Here is an 8643-nt window from a genome sequence, read left to right as displayed (position 1 = left end):
TCTATTCTTGGTATGTGTAACGGGAGCTTGCTCAACCGATTTGAGTTTCCGCATCTCAGGTTGCTAGTTTTAAGCTAGCATAATAACGTATATGCCTAGGATAAAAACAAATGATGTAGATGCTGGCCGCTAATCCAAATATGATTTAGCTGACCAAATTGATAATGAAAAGAAATGTATTACATTTTGACGATGAGAACATGTATGAGATTTAATGTATGAGATGTGGAACTTAGATCTTCAACGTACATATTTAAGACTAAATATTATTTTGTCAATTTTATTCTGTCAAAATTTTATCCATTTATTTTTGAATTTTACTGTTACCTTCCTATGCTTTTTCAGGTGCAGCCCACCATGTATACATATCTAAGCTAAAAATACAAGTGTATATTAGCCGGTATAAGTGTTTAAATGGACGGAATGGCTTTTATGGAATGTATATAAAATTGTAGTGGCATTTTTCAAAAGACGAAAGTTGTAGTGGTGTTTCTCAAATAGCCAAAAAATGCAGTGGCATCTATCTAATTAACCCCAAAAAATCGGTTCGAGATTTTATATATGCATTACCAAAATACATATATAGAAAGTTTAGTAAACAATATAAGTATAAAGTATGTACAAAATCACTGGTAAATGCATAGGCTTTAGTCTCAACAAATGTCAAAAGAGCTTGATTTTCCTTCCGAGTCAATTCATCCCAACAAAAAAATATTACCAAGCTGTAGGAACTTCTGCATCAGTTGCCAAGATCTGCTCCTGAGAATATAATCTACGATGAGAAAAAAGTCAAATAAGTATTTAGCTTTAGCAGCCAACATTTCTCTCTATTGACCTTTCTTCTAACTCAAAAACATCTATGGTTAATCACACGATTATTTATGCAATGTCACACTTAACTGATCAATAGATGTAGAATCTGTGATTTTTTATAGCGATCGTTTCATGCCATATTATGACATGTTTTCAATTGGAAAAGGAACAAGAGAAACAAAACAATTGCTGGACGCACTAAGTAGATGATTTCGTAATTGAATGGAGCAGGCTCAGTTCCACAAAATGACTGATTCGCAGAATATAAACGCAAATGGCATGTTTCAACTTTAACCAACTGCCAGCCAATAAACGAAAGGATATGCAGACTGGTTTGTACCTTGTTTAACTGAAGAAGCCATTGATTTTGCTCGGCAGCAGCAGCAAGCCAGACATGTCATAGAAACAGTATTCTCAAGTAATCACATAGAAGTATGCAGAGTTTAGTTGCAACAGAATGAGAACAGATTAGTGTTTAGCATATCCAACATCACTGTAAATAGCAAGCTTCAACCCTCGGGCGTGCCGATAATCTGCAAGTTACCCTGAGAAATATACAATGGTCTCAATACTGAACACTATAAATGGCGGCATAATTCTCTACTTGTAAAATGTCTTGGGACATACTATGCACACGCACATGATTTATTTTGCACAATGTAGTAGTTAACAGGAATCTATTAATGTACATATCAAGATTAAATAGATTTATTGAACCCTGTAAGAATATCTAGTCAAATAAATATAAATGGGGAGCCTCCAATGCAATCTCAAGATTATTCACAGGATGCCTTCTGCCACTACAGCTACAGCCCCACCGTAAACCAAAATCTACACCAATGCTTTACTCCTAGAAATAAAATGAGCAATGAATTCTGTGACATGGACATACTAAAAGATTTACATCTACATCATAGAGCTTAACAAGAAACAAAACCCAATGTATAGTTTGTGCTGCTATCTGACATAAATAAATCTATACCATACTTTCTGCAAGTAATTCAATCAAGCACTCCACCAGAAAAAAAAGTTGAAGATATACCTATCACTCTAGAGAAATAGCCAAACACCAAACACCTCACCGTACAAACTGTGCATACATGTAAAAAATAAAATAAAGAACATTGCATCAGCTGGGAGAGAAGGATTGGGAGAAGATCACAATCGTCTCTCGGCCATGCTCGTAGTCACTCGATACGTGCGCAACTTCCGAAGCTGCACCTAGTCTTGAATGGCACTTCCGCAGAAAGGGTGCTGCGGAGTGCTCAATGGCGCTCGAGCTGCCGCACGCTCGATTTCGCTCGAGCCGCTGCTGACACTCTCTCACCACCTTGCATCCACTTGATTTTTCTCACTGGAATTTTATCGAATAGGTGTTGTACAAAACAAATAATGCCGATGACAGTAACGAGCTAGGATAAATCTATGCCTCCATTGGCAACAGAGTAGTAGCACAAATTTCTTAACCTAGAGGAGCAATACATGCAGTCTGCAGAATACTAATTCCCAAGGGAACTGTCGCCTGTCGGAGCCATACATTTTCTTAACCGCACAGTTCGCAATACATAGCAAGTGACTGGCACTAAGGTGGCTTGCTGTCTTGCAGAATCAACACCTAGAGCAGTCCCCTAAATTTCCCCGTCCCAGAGTCTTTGTTCACGATGAAGTTGCCCATCAGCAGCCTAGTCTGAACATCACAAAAAAAACAAAAACAAAAATAAGGCACGTCGGAAATAACTGGTGCACTGCACCCAAACTGGTGTGGACCGTGGACGCACGAAATAAGATATTGTGGTTCTCTTGTGAGCAAAACTGTCACTAATCAGGCCATCGGGGATCAGATTTTTGAAGGATTAGTGTTGATATATATAGGTTTTGGAGATATAAAGGAAACTGAAGCTGTTTGTTTTGAACAACAGCAAGCAATACTGTCCTGATAAGGTCATGCAACAAGCAATAACCAACAGACAGTGAAGCGAAAATTTGGTTCTACCAGTGTTGTTCTCTTACAAAAAACGGGGCCACTTCTTTCATAACGAGAAACTAAACAAAAATAGGGCTGCCACTAACAAAGCATATCCAGACTCAGCGGCTGGGTGCCACAGCACACACCACATAGTGAAATATAAGGGAGTTCATAACCATCGCTTAAACTATTATATAAACCTGAACACGCGCATCATTCTATAACCTGGAATGATCGAAGGATGGACATTTCAATATGAGTATCCTGGCACTGAAGCTACACAACAAAGATATGAACTTTAAAGACTATAGATAGGCTGTTCTCCCCTGTGATACCTTAATGAGCTTAGTGCATGTATTTATTTTGAGTACTACATCAGAAGAGCTTCATTTTAATTTTGTGGCCATGTTGAACACTACATACTTGTTAATTACATGTAAATCCAATAAGCCAATTCTCATATTCAGAAAAATTGTTATTCCATGATGCAAAACCGAGCAAAGATGAATCCTGATGCTAAAATTGACTATTTGACGATCTGGTAACTAATATCACCTCAACTTTATGCTTATGAGTACATAATTAAGGTTTCCATAGAAAGTACCACCACACTACAGCCATGCCACTCAATTAGCTTTGAAAATAGGAACAACTAATGAAATCCACATTCAAAAAATACAAACAATAAGTTATTAGTAAAAAGGAGGTATCCACCTTTAGACGAAGGTGTAAGTAGAGTAAAGCATGTCAATATGATGATAACCAACTTATATTAGAAATTAGCATGAGCAACAAATATTCAAATGCTGGATCTAACAGACAAACTTATATTAAATCATCACAGGTGACCTTACTAATACCAAAGATTCTCGAGATGGCTCTATAAAATATGATCTAACAGCTGTAGGTACATATCATAGAGTTGTATCCAAATTTTAAAAGGGTTAAACACAAGACAGGGGACAACATCAAATTCTGTCACACCAAATGCATGTCAGCTCATACTTGAACTGTTAGCTAAAAACAATATTAAGAAACTAATGCAGTTTTCAATTGGCACGCCTTTTTTGGGGATAACCCAAAGAAAAAAAAAAGGAGAGCTAGAAAATATCCAGCACACATGACATTACCATAATCTCCACGATGACCCATCAGTATAACCTGGGGCAATATGAGAGCATGTCCAGATCTTGTGCAGGCACTTCAACAAGGTGACAGGAGCTGGAGTGCTTCATGGACAATTGCAGCCATACTTCTGCTTGTTATGACTAATCTATGTCCAACCATTGTTCACTGTTCAGAGAAATCAACACTATCATGTAGAAGGAAAAGAGGCTCTGCTAGCTAACCCACGGAGTGAATGTGTTAGTCAACACATCAAAAGGAGATACCAAGGCTAAATTCACTATTAGGAAAACTGGAAACAAATAGTTCACAATACATAACCAACAGCGAACCTACTTTCAGGAACTGTAGGCCAAGCGATTGCAGGCACGCACCAAAGACTATTGTTTGGCTTTCTTTGACCTTTCTTGCTATGGTTGGGCCTCTTCAGATCAACGGTAATGTATTCTGCAAAATCTTGCGTTTACATTCGCAAAGTAACACTAACATACCAATATGCATATGCGCAGCAAAGAGGAGTAGCTCACTGACGTAATTGGCAAAATCAAGGACCCATTTTTTTTGTCATCCATCTATGTCACTTTATGGTGATTTAAGTCACGACAAATATAGCATAGTTTATCTTTTTCATAGAATTCCAACAACCAAGATTTCTGTTTCTTCAAAAATACAAATAATCAAATCATTTTTCTGCATACAACACTCAGATAAGCAAACCAGAACGAGAAATCATACGTTCAGCAGTCGACGCCAGGTGTCGCGGCCTTACAGGGAAAAATCAACTGACCAGGAGCCCCACCAAAAAATTCAATATTTGTTGTTGTGCTGTAGAACGAGGAAGAAAACCATGATTTTCCAAAAGGTCAGCAGTGTAAGTGTGTAACACGAGCAAACGGGAACCAGCTATTTCACATAGCAGGATATAAACGGAGGTGCCCGGACAGTAATCTTCAGAAGAGATAACCAGAGCACACATGCAAAAAGGAAATTCCGAGACATATATTGCACAAGCATAGAATTATTTGAACGTAACATACAAGATAGGCAATGTTCATTTACAGAGGTATGAGAATATCCATCGGGATGCTCTCCATGAATATGCAAGAATCAGATACAATAAGTACCTATAATCTGTGAACCAAATGAAGAAAATGCCTCGTATTATACCTGATGGTATTTAACTGCCAGAAGACTATATGTTGAAGGTACTATATCATAAATAAATATATGCTTGTCTTTTTAATAGAATTTCAACAGCCAAGATTTCTGCTTCTTCAAAAGTACAAATAATCAAATCATTTTTCTGCATACAACACTCAGATATGCAAACCAAAACGAGAAATCATACCTTCAGCAGTCGACGCCGGGTGTCGCGGCCTTACAGGGAAAAATCACCTGACCAGGAGCCCCACCAAAAAATTCAATATTTGTCGTTGTGCTATAGAACGAAGAAGAAAACCATGATTTTCCAAAAGGTCAGCAGTGTAAGTGTATAACACGAGAAAACGGGAACCAGCTATTTCACATAGCAGGATATAAACGGAGGTGCCCGGACAGTAATCTTCAGAAGAGATAACCAGAGCACACATGCAAAAAGGAAATTCCGAGACATATATTGCACATGCATAGAATTATTTGAACGTAACATACAAGGTAGGCAATGTTCATTTACAGAGGTATGAGAATATCCATCGGATGCTCTCCATGAACATGCAAGAATCGGATACAATAAGTAGCTATAATCTGTGAACCAAATGAAGAAAATGCCTCGTATTATACCTGATGGTATTTAACTTACAGAAGACTATATGTTGAAGGTACTATATCATAAATGAATATATGCTTGTCTTTTTAATAGAATTTCAACAACCAAGATTTCTGTTTCTTCAAAAGTACAAATAATCAAATCATTTTTCTGCATACAACACACTCAGTGACTCAGATATGCAAACCAGAACGAGAAATCATACCTTCAGCAGTCGACGCCAGGTGTCGCGGCCTTACACCTGACCAGGAGCCCCACCAAAAAATTCAATATTTGTCGTTGTGCTATAGAACGAAGAAAACCATGATTTTCCAAAAGGTCTGCAGTGTAAGTGTGTAACACGAGAAAACCGGAACCAGCTATTTCACATAGCAGGATATAAACGGAGGTGCCCGGACAGTAATCTTCAGAAGAGAATAACATCTATAATGGAAAATTAATATTACACATGGACCAACTCCATTATTAGAATACTAAAAGATAGAATATTGAAGTGGAGGCTACCAAACTTACATGATTTAGCCATTGTCATGGAAGGATGATTCCCTCGGAAATCTGGATAAGAGAACACTGGGCTGCCCTGTTCTGCACCTCCTTCCGTCCATACAATCTATTTTTGCACATGACATGAACACCATAATGAGAAGGTCAAATTTATAGCAATCCATTGCCTTGCAAAGTATATCGCAATCCATGAATCATGCGAACAATATGCGGATGTGAGTACCAACTTCTGAATCTAAGCTTGCAAAACTGTTACACATGTAAATCAAAGGAGTAAAAGAAGCGATGTACCTTTGAAGAATTTTCAACATAATGCTCGACAGCCACTCAACCGGTCAATGACAGGGCCTCCTTCAGCAACTCTTCGGGCATTTTCTCATATATGAGCACTGAGCAATTTTTTCAGGTAAAATGTGCTATTGCCTGTGAAAGGTGGCATTGCCTATCAGGTTTTAGAATCCATACCAATATGGCAATATATGTAAAATTCACCAATAACTTCTCAGATAAAACATGATATTACTCTCATGTCAGCAACACACTTATTTAGAAGCCAATATAGATTTAAAATTTCGTTTCAATGGATTAGCTGGAAGCAAACCTTAATTTACATCACAAAGATCAATCAGGGCTTTGTTGCAGCAATAATATTGTACCGCATATTATGAGTACGGAGTTACCTAAAATCACAACTCTCTCTGAAGGTTCCACGAACACTATCTCCACCGATGGATTTTTCATCTTCAGGTACATCCCAACACCTGCCACTGCCAGTCTGCCTCCTAAACCAATAGCTGCCACATTTAACCTATCAACTTTGCCTAATGTGTCCTTCCATATAGTCTTAATCAGCCCAGAAAATGCCAATGGAGTAAAATGATGTCATATATCCACTTGCTTGAGAAAATAATTAAATTTCAAGAAAGATAGGAGAATACATTTTATATTTAGAAACACGCTGAAGCGTGGTAATCTCTAGCATTTCTCTATTTACAATACTCGCTTCAGAATAGCAAGCAACGAGCACTGATATCCATAATACAGGTATTAGAATCACAAGAAACCCCATGAGTCTACAAACTAAATTTGGCAAAAGAAAAGTGGGTAAACAAGATATAACATCCTTTGCAACCAAGCGTTCACACAGAATCCTCGTCGAATGTAACTTCTCAATAGATTTGCAAAGAAAGCTACATAAGTTGAACAAGATGCATCTCATTTTTTAGATGAAATTAACAAGCACTAAGCACAGACTTAACAAGCCCACCGTAGCGGCGTCAGGAGAAGGAGCTCCCGCGTGGCATTAATGCCCTTTTCCTCATTTTCTTCCTGAGGCAGTGTGTCACCGTACAAAGTGACCTACTTGGCCGTTAGCTGTTTCATGAGCGCCAAAGAAACATAGCAGCGAAAAAGGATTTGCACACAGATATCAAACAACTCAATCAGGACCTCAAGGTATAAACAAAGTAACCTGTTTGGCCGTCAGCTGCTTCACGAGCACCAAAAATCATAGCAGTGAAACAGGATCTGCACAGATATCAAACAACTCAATGAGGACCTGAAGGTATATACAAATTGAACTTAGACAAGGAAGAACAGAAACGTGGGTAGACATGGCAAAACCTAGTAGAGAGAGATCATGAGAGGATGGAAAGAAGATGATGAGATGCCCACCTTGGCGTCATAGGCACCTGAAGCACGTGCATGAGGTCATTCAGATGGTCATGTAATTTTTTCAGCATTTAACTGCATCGTACATCCTCAGCTCAAACTCCCTCCTCCGTTCAGCCTCACTGAGATTCGTTCACCCCCTCCTCCGTTCCTTGCAGCCAGGAGAAGCAAGAGTGAGAGCAAGGAGAGGGAGATCGAGAGGAAGAGACATGGATGGGAGGGTGAAGCAAACCTGAACGAATCTTGCCGCTTGACCCCGAATCCCCACCGACCCTGCCACCCACGGCCTCCAACCACATCTGTCCCCTGCCTCCTCTGCACCTCCGACTTTCCTCGTCGTCGTCCTGTTGCTTGGTCGCCACCGGCGTCACCGGCACATTGAAGAGCGGCGGCGGCAGTAGAGGTACCGCCTCCAGCCACCTCCATCCCCCGTCTCCACTGCACCTCCACCTCTCCTCCTCCTCCAAATCACCCCCTCTTTCAAGGCTCCCATCACATCTAGGCGTGCCCTTGAACGGAGATCTCGAGCCCCCGAGCTGTGGACGATTTTCTATGGAGGCGCGCCGCCGCCCACCTGCGTCGCCTCCTCCGGCCTGCCCTAGTGGCCGAGCCCGTCCGGCTCCATCTCGGGGAGCGGCGGTGCACCATCGTTGGGGAGAGGGAGAGAGGGGTCGCCGGGGATTCGGGGAGCAAAGAAGGAGCGGGGATTGGGGAGCGAGGAGGGATGCGAGGATTGGGGGAGCGCGTTCGATCTAGGTTTTTACCTCTGGTCTGTGGACATGAGAAGGAAACGACCGAA

At 40.2% G+C, this 8643-nt stretch overlaps 2 long non-coding RNA genes across 4 annotated transcripts; both read right to left on the bottom strand.

Moving 5' to 3' along the window:
• Positions 1-2206: 2206 nt before the first annotated feature.
• LOC124683902 lies at positions 2207-4327 on the bottom strand. Of its 2 annotated transcripts, XR_006996855.1 has the most exons (3): positions 4241-4327; positions 3910-4072; positions 2207-2500 (listed from the first exon to the last, which is right to left on the bottom strand). It is a non-coding gene; the product is annotated as an uncharacterized LOC124683902 (long non-coding RNA). The 2 variants fall into 2 exon arrangements; XR_006996854.1 differs by having other exon boundaries at positions 3910-4254.
• A 1527-nt stretch (positions 4328-5854) lies between these two features.
• LOC124683901 lies at positions 5855-8108 on the bottom strand. Of its 2 annotated transcripts, XR_006996853.1 has the most exons (5): positions 7848-8108; positions 6854-7700; positions 6465-6562; positions 6183-6279; positions 5855-6092 (listed from the first exon to the last, which is right to left on the bottom strand). It is a non-coding gene; the product is annotated as an uncharacterized LOC124683901 (long non-coding RNA). The 2 variants fall into 2 exon arrangements; XR_006996852.1 differs by having other exon boundaries at positions 5855-6279.
• Positions 8109-8643: the final 535 nt, after the last annotated feature.

Source organism: Lolium rigidum, chromosome 1 (genome assembly GCF_022539505.1).
Source record: "Lolium rigidum isolate FL_2022 chromosome 1, APGP_CSIRO_Lrig_0.1, whole genome shotgun sequence".
NCBI classification, from domain to species: Eukaryota; Viridiplantae; Streptophyta; class Magnoliopsida; order Poales; family Poaceae; genus Lolium; species Lolium rigidum.
This window is presented reverse-complemented; position numbering and strand designations above follow the sequence as displayed.